The sequence below is a fragment of the Mastomys coucha genome, unplaced genomic scaffold, assembly GCF_008632895.1.
Source record: "Mastomys coucha isolate ucsf_1 unplaced genomic scaffold, UCSF_Mcou_1 pScaffold6, whole genome shotgun sequence".
Lineage (NCBI taxonomy): Eukaryota > Metazoa > Chordata > Mammalia > Rodentia > Muridae > Mastomys > Mastomys coucha.
The window spans coordinates 105957601-105975093 of NW_022196912.1; the positions used below are offsets into that span (position 1 = coordinate 105957601).

The 17493-nt window shown below is 44.0% G+C and overlaps 1 protein-coding gene and 1 pseudogene across 3 annotated transcripts in view; both read right to left on the reverse strand.

Annotated features, from left to right (window-relative positions):
• Ston2 (stonin 2) overlaps positions 1-17493 on the reverse strand; it is a 142497-nt gene that overhangs the window by 52891 nt on the left and 72113 nt on the right. The gene's annotated exons all lie outside the window — the stretch shown is intronic.
• LOC116080807 lies at positions 630-1969 on the reverse strand (annotated as a pseudogene).

A 17493-nucleotide genomic window follows, 5' to 3' on the forward strand; every position in this document is an offset into this window, starting at 1 on the left:
ACAGGGTTTTTCTGTGTAGCCCTGGCTGTCCTGGAACCCACTCTATAGACCAGGCTGGCCTCGAACTCAGAAATCCTCCTGTCTCTGCCTCCCAAGAGCTAGGATTAAAGGTGTGTGCCGCCGGGCGGTGGTGGCGCACACCTTTAATCCCAGCACTCTGGGAGGCAGAGGCAGGCGGATTTCTGAGTTCGAGGCCAGCCTGGTCTACAGAGTGAGTTCCAGGACAGCCAGGGCTACACAGAGAAACCCTGTCTCAAAAAAAAAAAAATAAAATAAAAAAAAAATAAAGGTGTGTGCCATCTCTGTCAGGCTCCGTAGGACTTATTCTTTATTGATTTGTGATAATGGTTAGCTGTAAAGAGAGACAATCACTATTTTACTGGATGAGAGAATCTCCTTTAGGCACACTTAATTGTATCAATCATTATTCAAAGTTTTTTTTTTAAACTTTTCTGACCATAATTTATTGACTCCAGTGACCAGGAAAAGTGCCCTTTATTCCTTAAGGCTCATAGGCCAGCTTTGGCAGAGTTGCTCCTTAGCCTTGTCTGAGGCCCTGTACCCAGAGGGAAGAAAGGGCTCCTCTCCCAGAATTCTCTTACCAAACCATCAACTAGCTGGCTCCCCTCTGGGCCAAGGGGCCAGGGCTCCTTCCGTTTGAATAAAAGTGACTGTCCTGGCAAGAACTCTGCAGATGTGTCTCCTTCCCCAACCCTAGTAAAGTAGGCTTACCCCCAGGAGTAAAGCAGAGACCCTGGAGTTGGGGGGTGTTGAGTTAGAGGGCAGGGGCAGCTCCACAGCTTGATTCCATCCCAATGGCTGGAAGACTGAAGCTAAGGCACAATTTCAGGAGAAAAACTAGGGCATCCAAGTCCTTAGGGCAATATATCCCCACATTGCAGAGCCCAAGACTTCCACCCTCCACGAAACAAGCACTGTCCATGAGCCCTCCTCCTTCCAAGGGGTCTTCGAGCCATCGGCACTCTCTGGTCACTGAAGAAGGGAGATACATGGGGCCACTGCTAAGGACCCAACTATGCAGTGTCTCATCTGAGTCTGGGAGGTGTCCAGCAAGTCACACACCCGCTGCCCTCTGCTGTTTCCTTCATCCTCTGTGGCAGGGGCTACATGGGTACAGGGCGCTTGTCATTGGAAAAGCACTTCAGTGTGCAGACCTGCAGGACGGCCACCAGTGGCAGCACAGCCACATTAGCAGCTGAACAGAAGTTGACCCGCTCAAGGTTGTCTTCTTGAAGATAACAATCACGAGCCTCAAAGGCTTGCAGCAGAGTGAGCATCTGGATGTTCCATTAGAGCTGGGTCCTCGTGGTCTCTATGGATTCCTTGATGTCTTCCATTTTGACATCAAGCACCTTTTCTGGCTCCACAGCCTCAGTCCAACCTTCTACCTCCTCCTTATCTTAGAATCTGTCAAAGATGAGCTCAAAGAACACCATCTTCTCTGAGATGGTGCTGAAGGCGCTGTCAAAGCACAGTATGTAGTCTCCGGCCTCAATAGGCTCCACTTGTGTACCCCCCATCAGCCTTCCGAGACTCACTGACCAACAGCACACCCTGAGGGCTCTCCAAGGTGAAGTCCACATCCAGCCCAGCACCTCCAATCACCCAGTACTCCATCTCAAGACTAGCACTGGCCGGTGCGGACTGATAGAAACACTGCTTCCTCCCAGCGGGAAGCAGATGTGTGAACTCACAGTCCTGGATGGGCAGAGCCCTGCCTCTCCCACTCCTACTGCTGGTAGGAGTAGGCACAGGACCAGTGCTACAGCCAGCCTTGCCTGAAGCCATCATCCGGGTTACCCTCAAAGAGTTTTAATACATTTCTGTTGATCTCCATGCCATAGATAATCATTACTATCCTGTTGATGGGATTTAGAATCATCATGGAAACATGCAACTCTGAAGTTGTTTCCTGAAGGGATTAAGAGAGCAAGGTGTACCCATTCTGAATGGGTGGTCCAGGATCCAATACAGAAATTGCAAGAAGCAGAACTGTAGAGACATTTTAATCCAACAACATGACTGCTCTGGCAAGGAATTATATTAAAAAAACCTAGGTCTGCGTGGTCCAGCTGGAACGACACACCTTTAATCCCTCTAGCAGAAATAGGGATGCACCCTTAGTACATGACTTTAATCCCAAACAATGAAGGTAAAGTTACTTTGTGGAAGGAAGCAGCCATGTCTAATTGAGGGGCAAAGTGATGAATCAGTGAAAGATTTGACAGAAATGAGTCAGAGATAGGATATGCGCAACTCTCAAAAGGACAGCACAGGAAAAGAGAGGTGGCTTAAAAGAGCAGCACAGAGTTGGGGAGGACAGTTCAGTGAGTGCAGGTCAGTTGAGTTCAGGCAATGGATGCAGTGGAGTTCCGTTGATTCCTGCAGTTAGTTCTGTTCGTGCAGTCAGTACAGTCAGTGCAGTTCAGTTCATGGAACTCCGAGGCACTTTTCCCAAGCAAAGCAATTCAGTGAGAAGCCGAACGAAGCCAGCTTGAATAAATCAGATTGGAGAGGAGTTTTAAGCCAGAACAGCTGAGTTGAACCAGCCAGCCAGAGTTCAGAAAGAACTAGAAAGAGTGAGTTTATTCAGCAGTAAGGCTCCACAATTACATCTGACAATTAGAAGTGACATTTACATGGAACACCAGCATTTATTGCTCTCTTGACTAGAGATACAATGTGATCAGCTTTCTCTTGTTTCTGACAGTATGACTTCTCCACCAGGATAAATTAGATCCCCAAACTGAGTCAAAATAAGGCAGCAGTGGTGGCTTCTTCTTTCTTACCCCCTTTCTCCTCTTCTTCTTCAAAGTCTTTCAAAACAGGGTTTCTCTGTGTAGCCCTGGCAGACCTCAAACTTAGAGATCCACCTGCCTCTGCCTTCTGGGTGCTGGGATTCAAGGCTTTTCCGTTCTTTAATTTCCATTTTCTGGTTATTTTATCAATTCAACCAGACAAGTGATTAACTTCACAATAACCACATGCCATTTTTCCTGTTCTAATTTTAAAGGTTAAAAAAAAAAAAAAAAAACACAAAAAAAACCAAACCCATAAATCTCATAGATGTGTGTTTCATGAGGTCATAAAAGGCAGTATTCAAGCCAGGCAGTTGCTGGTTGGATGGAAATGAGCTCACACCAATGTTGTGTGAACTTGGAATGGAGTGCTCCCAGAGAGTAAGCCCTACAGGCATGGACCTCTGAGTGAGAACTCAGGCTGCAGATGGAACATTAGCAGGTCAGCCTTTCATTCTCCTGGTGATGAGCTCATATTTTATTACATGTAACTACCTGGCATCACATGGCTTCTGACTTTTAACAGATTCTATAGTTATATTTTCATCTTTAGCAGGAAGTTCTATGTCACTCACGTCTGAAAGAGAAATCACTGTCATTATAGGTGACATTCAGATTTATCTCCGAAGAGAGGGTTTGGTTCTGAATATCTGTTCTGAAACAACTTCCCGTCTTCTTGGAAGTGGGTAGTTAGACATGTCGTCCCCAGTGTTTCTGTGCCAAAGCCTAGAAGTTCATCAGTCATGTTGATGTGACACAGAACCTGTAAAGGACTGAAGACTGGGCTGACTGTCAAAAGTCACTGATGTATTCTACATTCCTACTTAATGAAGCCTCCACAAATACCCCAAAGATAATTGCACATGAAGAGACTTCTGGGAGAGGGCGTGCCCAAGGAGGGCACAAAGGTTCTGTGCTGCTTCCCATAAATGTTGCACTGTTGGTGTGGACCGCATGTCGGCCACTACTGCTTGACAAAGTTCCCTCATACCCACATCGAAGGTCACAGTTCTCCAGCATCCTTTGCTTTCACCTTTGATGATTTTCACTATGTGCTATGGGAGTCTCCTTACATTTTTTTTCCCCCTTTGGGAAATTTTGTATGGGCTTTGGTAAAGGATGTGAATGTGTATAATGGCATTCTCTCTAAACAAAATAATTCTAAGAAAAAAATCACCACCACCGTGAAAACACATAGCATGGCAACTGTGCTTACTCCGACACAAGAATCCTCTTTGTGGTCCCCTGTTTGAACCAAGAATAGGTAAATTAAAGACTTATTAACTAAAAGATTACAGCAACTCTTAGATACTTATACTTGGTCCCAAGGATGAAAACACACCACTGAGAGAAACAATGGGCCCAGACCCAGTCTGAGGCTTTGGCAGTTGAGGGCAAGAGTTCAGTTAATAAGTATAGAATAGTGCCCATGATTGATTCCCTAGGTATGTGACTTATAGGATGAAAGGCAAGATCTGGAATCCCCCTTGAGAAGCAGATTTTGGTAAGAAGTAGAAATTAGGATGGTAAGTTGTAATGAAAGGAGAGTAAGATATCAGGGCCTTCCGTTGGGGAGTGTATGAGAACAGGTACATATTGTAAGACTAAGGCACATAGGAACACAATTAGGGAACAGTTCAATGCTGGTTATGCTACATGGTACAAACACTGCATCGTGCCCCTTGAGGAGTGAAAACTGCTCTTACTGGTTTGTTTCTCAGGACTCAGGACCTCCTGACCACAAAGGCTGAGAGCATGCTGGAGGGCCCCCGGTGGGGTTGCTGAACCTTAGAAAATAATAAGGATTTAGATGCTTGCTCAACTTTCTGCCTTTGCTTCAAAGAAAACTACTGTAATAACGTTAGTAGTCTCTTTCATGCTGGACTTTGAAAAATAGAGCTAAAGTGGGCTAAAAACAATCCGTGAAAAGATCATGTTTCTTGGAATCACTTAGCCTGCTTTACCATTACCTAGGACTAAGCTACTATGCAAATACTAAGTCGAAAAGGTGGAGCCTTCAGTTTGATAAACACTCAGAGCTATCCTGATTTACTCTCAGCCAGTCTTCTTGCCTCACTGCCTCCACACCTCCTCTTTAGGGCCTGATCCCAGCTGGAGCTGGACTCTGGCACTCCACCATCTCTTCCATCTGGTTTTTAACCTTTGTAATAAACTGGCCAACATCACAGGGTGTTTCCCTAAGTTCTGTAACCAGTTATAGCTAATTAATCAAAATCAAAGTTGGAGTTACAGGGATGTCCAATTTATGCCCGGTCAGAGAGACATCCAGGTGGCACTCCTGTGATTGGCATCTGATGGAAGAGTAATCAGGGGACTGAGCAACAATCCTGGGCCATTATACCATTTCCTGAGCCAGACTGGAATTAAAAGGTAGACCATGCAGGTGTCTGTGTCTGGTGGACATCTGAGTCTTGGTAGCTAGACATCCCACGTAGCTCAGCTCTCAGAGGCCAAGCGTTCCATGCTGAGAATTAAATCATGTTGTCTGTCATTTACAGGAGCACTTAATAAATCTCAGCAGACATCCCACAGGTCCTTGTCAGGGGTGGTATTTGGACCCAACTAACGGGGAATAAGAAGCCAAATTCAGTAGCAGTTAGAGGAGGTGTCATGCAAAAACAAAAGGAATGGGACTGTTGTAAAAACCAAAGTAAAGCAAAAACCACCCCCACCAAAGAACAAAACAAAACACATTGATTTAAAGATGTGTAAACAAATCTTAACTTTTGTATTTAATAAAGTCACTGTGCTGTAATTAACTCACAAGCAAAACATCATATCTGGACCAAGGAAGGCCCTCACGCACGTGCTTGCCCAGTCTCAAACTCGGTACATCTCAGTGACGTTCTGTGTCCTTAAAATGGCTGTTCTTAACCCCTGGAGCTCCCTTCAGGTTTGTTTGTTTGTTTGGGTTTTCTCTTTCCTTTCCTTCCCTTCCCTTCCCTTTTCTTTCCTTTCCTTCCTCTTTTTCTTTTTCTTTTTCTTTTTCTTTTCTGAAACAGGATTTCTCTGTATAGGCCTGGTTGGTCTGAAACTCACTTTGTAGACCAGGCAGGCTGGTCCCACTCACAGAGATCTGCCTGCCTCTGCTTCCCAAGTGCTGGGATCAAAGGTGTGTGCCACCACTGCCCTGCTCACTTCAGGTTTTGTAATAGACTATCAATTACAGTTTTTTATGTACTTACCCACCATGGAAAAAAAGGAATCCATGAGAGTTCAAACTAGGAAAACCAAAGCTTTATATCCTCTTTCATTGCTCCTGTGACCTTCTGCCTACATTCTGTCCTTCCTCATCACCTAATCTTACCTTTTCTTTGTCTCTTTTCTAAACATGCAAACTTACAGCTGTTCACAAACATAACATGTATACACTTCACACTAGGATCCATACATGAGAGGGAGAACGTGCCCCTGAGGTTTTCTTTTCCTGAGTTTCGGTCAATAAATTTCATTTTTCTTTACAGATGAGTAATATTCCATCTTATGTATGCATGTACCACATTTTCCTTCCCACTCATTTGTTGGTGGACATCTGGGCTGCTTCCATTTCTTGGCTACCATGAATATAGCAGTGATGGATGGATAAGGGATGGGATTGTCCGGGCAGATGCCTGGGAATAGTTGGGTCGTATGGCAATTTGACTTTTAATTATTTTGAGGAACCTCCAAACTGATATCCACAATGGCTGTATTGATTTGAACTTCCACCAGCTGTCAACCAAGGCTCCTATTTCCTCACACCCCTTCCAGCATTTATGTTTTGTTAGATTTCCTGATGATAACTGTTCTGATTGTGGTAAGTTGTATGTCAAAATAATTTCAGTTTGCATTCCTTTTAAAGCTAGGAATGCTAGGTAGTTTTCAAAGTAGTTATTGGATATTTCTATTTCTTCTTTTGAAAACTGTTTATTCTATTAGCCCACTTGGAATTTTGATAGTCATTTTATTAAATCTGAAAACTGGAAGTCAGGCAGGAAACATGGAAAGGGAAAGAAAGAGAGGGTGAAGAAAGGAAGGAAATCTGAGCTGAGCATAGTGGTTCATGCCTGTTGTTAATCCAACAGTTGGAAAGCTGAGACAGGAGGATTGCCAGAAGTTTGAGGTCAGTCTGAGTTACACAGTTTGATTTCATAGTTTCAGGCCAACCTGAGCTACACAGTGATATTCTGTTTAAAATATCTTATTGTTTGAACATGAAAGCAAACCTTAGTTTTTTAATATAGGCTGTCTACTGGGCAGTATTAGGTACTTTGTTTTATTTAATTTAAACAATAGTTACCACCCCTAACCCCATTTTATAGATGAGAAAATGAGGCTAGGGAAAGTTAAACCCCAGAGTAAATTATAGCTGCCATATTAAAGCAGTCAAAGGTTAGGCACAGGAAATCATAGAAGATTTATGAGCTCAGGTGGGACATAGGGTTGTGCTGTCCTGAGTTAGCCTGGTAACCCAGCAAATGACAGGTAGATCTTTTGAACATCCCGGTAAGATCCTGTGATGACCTGTTTTATTTGTTTTAGATTTCCAAGGCCCCAGGATACGAGGCCAAGCTAGCTGTAGTGAGCAAGCACTTGACTAACAATATATCTAGTGTCAAGTTCAAAGTCAAAAAACCACAGCCCATTCTAGTCATCTTGCTACTGCTCTTGTTTGTTTTTTGTTTTGTTTTGTTTTGTTTTTTAATAGACTGGTCTTACTATAGCTTTGATTGGCCTAGGACTTACTTTGTAGACCAGGCTGGACTCAAATTTACAGAGATCTCCCTGCCTCTGCCTCCCAAGTGCTGGACCTAAAGGTATGTATGACCACACCTGGCGTAGTCCTTTTCTTGTAACTGGTTATATTCCAGATGGTCAGGGATGCTCATTTTAGCCTGTCCAGTGGTGAGGATTTTATTTTTAGCCTTCATAGACTAAGAGGCAAAATAACAAGGAACAACGACTTCGGTCTTCAAGCATCACAAGCTTATCTGTGTATACGAGAAAGACAGCAATAGACAGCAATCCCCCTTGCTGATGTGTAAGGAGGAAAGCTCACCAGGCCTCGATGCTAGATAAAGAACTGCAGGCATCTAAGGGATACTGGGAGAAACAGTCTTCTCCAGGGAAGAGCATGGCCATTGGCTAGCCAATGTCAAATGATCTGCCTGAAAACTTACCACATACAAGTAACATGATATGGACTGAACAGGTTGAATTTATGTATTTAGGAGTATTTATGAATGTATATATGTATGTATGTATGTATGAATGAATGTATATATATATGTATAAATATATATATATGTATATGTAACAACAACAAAAATGGGCTAGGAATTTGAAAGCAAGCAGGGTGAGAGGCTTTGGGGGGAGAAAAGGAAGGGGGAAATTAAATAACTATATTAAAATCTCAAAAAAGTATTTAAGGAATCTGCGCTTTGTTTTTAATCTTTCAATATAATGAACTACTACAAGCAAATGGTAGAACATTACTCACTAATAGAAAGGATTAGCACAACATTTACTGTCCTAAAAAAAAAATTATGTTAGGTGAAGGAACCAGGCACAGTGGAGAGCCTATCTTAGGAGACTGTTCATACAAGATTCAGACACCATGAGTTTGTAGTGACAGCAAGCAGAGCAGTGGGGGTCTGGGGAAGGGGCTGTGGACAAAGAGAGGACAAAGGATGGCAGCGGGTGTTGGTCCCACTGTATGTGTGGCGGTCGGGAGGTGCTCATTATCCTGATTATGAAGATGACTTCATGGATGCTCATGTGTCAAAATGCATCAGAGTGCACTTTAAGCTGGGGAAAGACAATAGTCAGAGTTCTTTAAAAAAAAAAAATCCCTTCAGTCAAGGGAGATGTATAACGCAAATTTCAATAATATCTGAGTCAGATAAAACCTGTAGTTTCTTTATGGGCACAGAGTTGCACCCTACCTTTTAGACTTTCTAGTAGTAGAAGTGGCTAAGAGTTCTGGCTGGCAGAGCATTTGCCTCCACTTGCCAGCCACCACTGGAGGCAGGAACAGCCAGAAAAGTTCCCTGCGCTCTGGAGCTCAGCCCTAGCTCCAGCCCACATTAGTGGCACTGTGAACTATATTGAGTCTTCATGGGGAAAGCCCCATTTGCTGGTATCAGGGTCCTACCCACATGTTCACAGTTCCTAGAGTCCAAAGTCTAAAGGTGACACACAGTAGTGTGGTTTATACTTAGGTAAACAGATCCTAGTAGAGGTCCTGGGGTGGTCTGCATACAGGATTCTGGAGGCCTATATGCATGAGCCAGGGTCTACAGTAGACATGGGCAAATGTAAAGGCAGTGGGAAATACTATTAAATATAAACACATAATCTATGGGACATTACAAGTTCATCATTAGTGAAGGATACATACTGATGTATCAACTGATATAATATTCCTGATATTAACATTAATTTGGTAGAGCGGAGTACAAATCATTGAAATTTACTACTCTTCAGTTGCTTCCTTGGTTTAAAGGAGAGAGGTTTTTCTGCCTTTCTCACAGGCTACACAAAGAATGAATAAAAGCATGCATTGGAAAGCTTCCTCCTCACTCCCCCAAACTCAGTGATCAGCCTGCCTCTCCTGTCTGGTTTCCAAGCTTTATAAAAGTGACAGCATTTCTCACAATACACAGTGCCAATCCTAACCACACTAGTGGACTCTGGCCTGGGTCCCTAAGCCAAGTTTGTGCTTCCACACTGATTGAAGGCCGTATCCATGTCAGGAAAGCCTTGTCTCAGGAGCTTCGTCCCTTTAACACGACCACCACAGTTGTGATCTTACCACTATTCCTTCCAACGCAAGGTAAGAACGGTGGACACATTCAACATAAATGGATAGATATTTGGAAAATAAAAAATACTATAAACTTCTATTCTTATCCAAGGTTTTTCCCCCCTTCAAAAAATTCTGGCCCTGTGTCCTACTCTTGGAAAGAAATCAAACATCGCTCATCTAAGCCCTCACTGACAGGAATGGGGCCTCAGAGGGAATGTGGGTTCTTGCAATTGAGATGCAGCAATGGCAGCAGCTGGATGGGGTTGGGGACACACCTGCTGACTCCCAGAGCTCTAGGGAGCCCTTAAGATGTCTTCTAGATTCTTCTGGGTAATACAATTATGTATACTATGACAAAAAGTTCTGCTACAATCCTATATAACATTAGGCAAAGCCAAGAAACCTTTCTTTTCCATTTTTTTGTATATGTACATGCATGTTCATGTACATTCACATATGTACCAATACATGTGCATGTGTATGCATGAGTATGGAGGTCTCAAGAGCTGTCAACTTCATTCAAGGCACTGGCCAGGAACTCACCGAGTCCTGTACACCAAAGATCATATTTCCTTGTATGTGGTCCACATCTACGCCTCTGTTGTATAACATTCCATCCTGCAGAGAAGGTCCTGCTTGGTAAACCACTCAAGAAAAACTTCAGGAAGTCCCTGAAACTGAGCAGATTCACGAGGTCTCTCCCTGTCAGAGTAGATAACACAGGCTGAGAGTCAGGCTTAGATGAGGCAGGCTGAGCTGCAAAGGAGGCAGAGAAGAAAAGCAAAGACTCTTGAGACCAGACCCTACGCGTGGAAGCAGCAGAAACTAGCAGAGCTGCCTGGAAGAGGTACAGCCCGACCAAGGCGCCGGGGAAGGACGCTTGCCAGCATGTTGAGCTGCCTACAGGCTGTGCAGTGTGCTCCAGGCTCCCAGCTTTGTGAGCTGTCACCCATGCTAGGGTGGGCTTTGGGCTAGGGAGGTACAGCCCGACCAAGGCGCCGGGGAAGGACGCTTGCCAGCATGTTGAGCTGCCTACAGGCTGTGCAGTGTGCTCCAGGCTCCCAGCTTTGTGAGCTGTCACCCATGCTAACTGTTCCTGTTAGTAACCCTTCACCCATAATGTAACCTCAATAAAACTCATTGGTTTTCTAGGTTAGAATCTGATGGTATCTGTACTTTGATCTGTCATGGGCTCTCTATCTGGGGTAAGTAGGTGTGTGTGTTGCCCTCTCCAGGAAATTTTTATCACACAAGAATGTCCATGATGTGGCCCTAGCCTTCAAAGTCTAAGGGTGACACCTGTGGTCTACACTTGGGCCCGCAGATCCTAGAAGAGGGGCTATGCTGTCCGCAGAGAGGATTCTGGAAGCTGGTGTATATGAGACAGCAACTGGAAGGTGGGCATGAGCATTTATATAGGGTGTGGCAGTGGCAGGTATGGAGGGCAACCCTGACAGGACAAAGTGAGCACAAGACACTTGATGTCTACCCTTTACTGTGGCCCCAAAGCAAGCCACGTGGTAAAGCCTGAGGTCCACAATGTGAGAGCATCGTCCTCTCTTAAGGGCAGTAGGTGGTGGCAGGTGCACAGTCATTATGTCATTTGGAGGCAAAGGCACTGTTTTCACCAGAAATGTCATCTTTCTTAGTCATCAGGATGGATGGGCTAAGGAAGGTGAACAAGTCCAAGGGTTGAAAGTAAAGATTAACTGGTTGTAACGAAAGAGCAGAGAAATGAAACAGCCTCCCCGACAGAGACACTCTGTGGAACGAGTTCAAGCGTACCAAAGTGGGAAAGGCCCTTTCCATCCCAGCACTCTCTTAGGCAAGGGATAGTGATGTGTCAGAACAGACATAAGTCTCTATTGATACACACAGGTGGACGCGTTCAGGTGAACACCCTCAGGTACAAACTGAGGTGTTGTCTGAGTCCCCTCATCCTGTGGAAGGGACTTGGCTCCTCTCCCAGCTCTCTCAGAGTTCTGATCCCAGTTCTAGAGTACAGGTGCCAGTCAGCGGCTTGGTCACAACGCATGTGAAGCGAGTCCTCCCTTTCATGTGAACTTAAAGAATAAAAGAAACTGCCCATGTGTGACCTGAAGAGCACGATAAGGACAAGCAGCAAGAGGGAGCACGGTAGGTGAAAGGGCACAGGGGAAACTAAGAGCACACGACACAGGTATATGGAAATGCCATCATGTGCCCAGCAGTAGTGGTGCACATCTTTAACCCTAGTACTCGGGAGGCAGAGGCAGGCGGATTTCTGAGTTCGAGGCCAGCCTGGTCTGCAGAGGGAGTTCCAGGACAGCCAGGGCTATACAGAGAAACCCTGTCTCAAAAACAAAAACAAAAACAAAAAAAGAGATAGAAAGTTTCACAATGTAACCGAGTACTTTGCACAGTAACTTAAAGCTTAATTTCACATAAAGAATGACAGAAAGAAACCACCCCCCACTTTTTAATAAGGCCATTTATAAAACCTACCTAAGGACTCTTGAACTTTCAGAAGCTATGATTATCTGCATGAGGTATGCAAGAGACTGGGCCCTTCAACAGTTCCTCGGGGGGTGGGGGGGGAGAGGCTCAAGAGGTTCCACCTCTCCCTGTATAAGTTGCTGGGAGACATTTTCCTCTGTGGTGACGTCCCTGGTAAGTTGTCCCTGTCTCGGTAAGTAGTCCTTTATTCTGCTCCTATAAACAATCCTGATAAAACTCATTGTGTCACTAGAAACCAAACCAAGAAAAGACATTGAAGTAGAAGGTGGGACAAGGAAGGGGAAGAACGAGAAGCAGAGCTAGAGGACAGCGGGAGGGACCCTGGTCGCAGAATACATGAGTACAGGAGTGTCACTCTGAAACCACAGGACTCTTAACATATTCTGGTAAACTTGTAAAAAATGAGGCAGCAAGATAGCCTAGTGGGTAGAGGGGCCTGCCGCCAAGGCTGCTGACGTGAATCTAATCCTAGGAACCCAAAGAGAGTTCCCTGACTTCCACGTTGTGCAATGACATACAAAATAAAAAAATATATATCTATATAACCAAAGATGATTTTAAAGGAATCTTTGGAGCTAGGTGTGCTGGCCTCCTAGCACTCAGGAGGCAGAGGTAGATGGATCTCTGTGAGTTTGAGACTAGCCTAGTCTACAGAGCAAGTTCTAGGACTGCCAGAGCTGTTACACAGAGAAACCCTGCCTCAAAAACAAAACAAAACAAAACAACAAACAAAAAAATCTTTTGAAAAGGGGGGATTTTTTTCTAGATAAATGTAGCCTTTTTTTCTACAGTGTTAATTTTTTAAAGTTCTACTCACCAAGTCTTGGCTTTAGAATATGAAGAATTTGTAAGTGTATATATGGGGGCTGGAACAATGGCTCAGTGGTTCAAGGTACAGGCTGTAGAAAACCCAACCAAGCTCAATTCTCAGTATTCATGTGATATCTAACAACCACTTGAACTTCCAGTTTCAGGGGACCTGACACCTTCTTCTGGACTCCAAAGTCACCAGGGCACACACATGACACACATAAATACATAGAAAGAGAGTACTCATACATATACAACACAAATGAAATTAAAATTTAAAGTACATTATATTGCTATCACCAGAGAAGTGATTTCTCCTGTTCTGGAAACTTTATTTTCCTGGTCTTAACCCTCAGAACACATCTACAAGCTCAACCTTATGCTATTATGACTTCCAGTCTCTAAGTGAGGTGGCTAATGGTCACCAAGGTTAAACAATATGCAGGGAACAGTAGAGCTGGCGTGGGGCTCTGGTTTGTCCAGGTGATGACACCATATGTACTCCCTGCTATAAATAAGCAGCTTGTCTTAATGTCAGAAAAAAAGCTAAGAATGGACACATGGCTTTACCCAGGACAGACTTGCAAAACTGGCTTTCCCAAAGCAAAGAGGCCAACTCCAAACAACTACATCAACCCATCTATCCAACAGAAACTCATACAGTAAATCGTAGGAGCTTATAGTAAGCCTCAGTCAAGGTTGCCATTATTATCAGTGTTGGATACATACCAGCAAACTTTTCTACATGCTTATAAACATATTCTAAAACTATGTAGTGGCCAACTTGGCAAAATAGTGACACGTTTTATCCACTAACCTGCTGTTTTTGTTTGCTTGCGTGTTTGCTTGGTTGTTTGAGACAGGGGCTTGTTATTTATCTCCAGCTGGCCTGAACCTGCTATACAGCCCAGGCTGTCTTCAAACTACTGCCTCAAACACCCCAAGGCTAGAATTACAAGCTTGTTCAACAATACTAGACAATAACCTTCCTTTTTCTTCCAGGCACAGTGGTAAGCTCCCTTAATTTTAATCTCAGCACCTGGGAGGCAGAGGCAGGTAGATCTCTGAGAGTTCCACACCAGCCTGGTCTACGTAGTGAGTTCCAGGAAAGGTACCATCAGCTAGAGCTCCATAATGATATCCTATCTTAGAAAAAAAAAAAAACTAAGTTAATTAAGCTGTGTTATACTGCACCCCATCACATGCCTAATTATTTACTTGGGATAAACTAACAAAGAAGATGGCATCTAACCTGGCGTGGATCCATAGAATAACTTCAGAAAGGACTTCTCACTGTCCTCACATGCAAGTCCTCAGCTCTCCTCTCCCAACAGCTACGTGTTTTCTGTCACCTAAGCTTTACCCAGACAGTAGACATAGTTATTTAACCTGCTCACGTGATGAGAAGCAATCATCTCTTCCTGTCACTTTGCAGTTTCTCCTGTGAAACTTAGTTTCAAATTGGCACACAAGCCAACGAGTCCAGCTTGATATCCTAGCCCCCACAGAAGGCCACCAAGCCATTCTGTATGTAAGCAGGTGGAAATGTTAATGGGATCGTTTGAATGCAATTGACCCCCCATAAGCCCATAGGGAGTGACACTATTAGGTGTGGCCTTGCTGGAGGAACTGTGTCACTGTGTGGGGTGGGCTTCCAGGTCTCTCCCGTTCACGCTATGCCCTGTGTGGCACGCAACCTCCTTCTACTGCCTGTGGATTGAAATGTAGAACTCTCAGCTCCTTCTCCAGCACTATGTCTGCCTGCATGCTGCCATGCTTCCTGCCTTGATGACATTAGACTGAACCTCTGAACCTGTAAGCCAGCCCCAATTAAATGTTTTCCTTTATAAGGATTGCCTTGTATCTCTTGACAGCGATAAAATCTGAACTAAGGCAAGGGGCTTATTAGGCCTAGACATCTCTTTCCTCCTTACTACATCTATGAGAAGTAGGCCATGTACAAAGTATCAGATCCAAGATCTAGTTTCTATATCAAGTGGCCTTGCTTATGAAGGCTGTAGAACTATATGGGATGGATTTAGAGTCTTAATTTATTCTTCGTCAGGGATGGGTGGGGGCTTCTAAGTTATATTTACATAGTGTTGTGAGCTGAACTCTATCCCCACAGATACTTATGTTGAAGTCACTCCAAAATGTGACTGTATTTGAAGATAAGTTCTTTAAAGAGATAGTTAAGTTAAAATGAAGTTATTTTGTGACTCCCTAGTTCAATATGACCATATTTAGAAGCAAAGGATGTTAGGCTATTACAATAGTTATTCTGCTGTTGCTGTAATAAAACACCATGAGCAAGGAAACTTATAGAAGGAAAGTTTTATTGTGGCCGATGGTCCTTGAGGGATGAGTCTCGCATGGTAGGACAGAGGCAGAGTGGCTGAAGCTGGAAGCTGACAGCTCCTATCTATAACAGCAGGCACTGAGCAGAGAGAGTGAGCCGAAAGGGGGCCAGGCATGAAACTTTCATTTTAAAAAAGGATCTCATTATTCGTGTATTTTACAGATATGAGCGTTCTGTCTTCTCACGCACCGAAAGAGAGAATCAGATCCCATTACCGGTGGCTGTGAGCCACCGAGTGGTTGTTTCAAATTGAACTCAGGACCTCCGGAAGAGCAGTCACATGCTCTAAACTGCTGAGCCATCTCTCCAGCCCTGTAATGCTTTAAACTTTCAAAGGTGTCCCCGGTGGCATGCTTCCTCCGGCAAGGCTGCACCTCCCAAACCTCACCGAACAGCACCGACAGACTGGGGACTGTCAGGGTCTCTACTGCCGTGAAGAGACACACAACGACCATGACAACTCACAAAGCAAGTCGTAATTATCTGGAAAACTACTTAACACGTCAGATGCTATCCATCTCAGGTTTATTTGTTCTCTTATTCAAAAAGTATATCTTACATTAAAAAAAACCAACAAATCATTCAGAATTATAAACCAGAAGAACTAATTTCTAAAGATTTTTTTATTCATATGTATGTGTCTTTGTGAGTGTACATCATGCATATATAGGTATTCGTTGAGGCTAGGAAAAGGCATCAGGTCCTCTGGAGTTATAAATGACTGTAAGCATCTGATGCGGGTGCTGACAAGGGAGCTCAAGTCCTCCAGGAAAGCAGCCAGCGCTCTTCATCACTGAGCCACCTCCCACCCCAGGAGAACTAACTCCTGTGTCACTCGCTTTTCTTTATTGACTCCCACACTCGGGAACAAAGTATTTTGAGGTCAGCATTCCTTAGGTTCCTCAGGCTGGAGGCAGGAGTATACTGCTGGCAGCGTACCAGAAAGGAAGTGCCACTGTGAAAACAGCTGTGGGGCAGCTTCTTAGTTCCTGGGATAGGATGGGGAGATGATGGCCGAGCAAACTGCCCTCCTTGGCCCAAGGTAGGGACACCTATGGTACTCGTGACATGAAACAAAATACAGAGAACTTGCTTGGAGTGGCTTACTGAAGTCCCATTCTGGGGCCAGCTAGATGGCTGTCTCTGACCTCTAACATATGTGCTGTACCAAATATGTCCTTTTCATGTAACACACACACACACACACTAAAGACTAAAAGAAGCCTCAATCTATAGGACTATGCTTTTCACTGATTATTTCTTCTTAATCAGTAGGAGTTTGTCATATGTGCATTTAGAGGGGAGATTATTCAGGGTTAAGAACAAGAACAGAGACAGAAATGGAAGTTTCCGAAACATAATGGGGGAACCTGTTTGAAATCCTGACCCTCTGAAGTACCTTGGACTCTAGTTTTCTCTAACACAGAGAGCGGTCCAGGCCACAGTGTATCTTGTCTGGACCCTGTCCTGGTGGCTGCTGTAATCTTTTCTCTCCCACTCTCCCACTCTACTCCAGGCACCTGCTCACACCATTCATTCCCAGGTTCCAAACCTCTAATGGATGTTTCTCTTAGATGTTATTTCAAACTTTATTGTTGTTTGCTTGTTTTTTCAAGACAGATTTCTTTGTGTAGCTCTGCTTGTCCTAGAACTTTCACCACGTAGACCAGTCTGGCCTGAGTACTGAGATTGAATGCATGTGTCACAATCACTTGGCTATTTCAAACTCTTTAGTGAGGGTTTGCTCCAGAGTCCTATGTTGTCTCTCCCTACCTTGAGTCTAGGATTCAATCTGTTACATAGTCACCACTCACATGTAGCTCTTTAAATTTAAATTAATTTAAATGAAAAATCAAATTATTCCCCCTAGCTGCATCTTAAGTGCTCTTTGGCAACATGTGGCCAAAGGCTACTACTGTACAGGACAGAATGCTCCACAGACACACTGGCTGGGTGACTCTCTCACCACTTGGGATGAACGGTATCATTTAATCAAACAAACAAAGGCACCAGGTTCTCTAACTCACTGTGTTCTTTAATTTTAAGGTCTGTTTTCAAGCTCAGTGAGCCATTCTGCCTTGAAATGGCTCTCTGTTCTCTCATTATAGTTTTGACTTACTCAAATATATCCACAGCCCCTAGGAGACTGCAAGCTGTTTGAGAAACAAAGCTATTGTTTATGCTGTTGGTCCTTATACAGC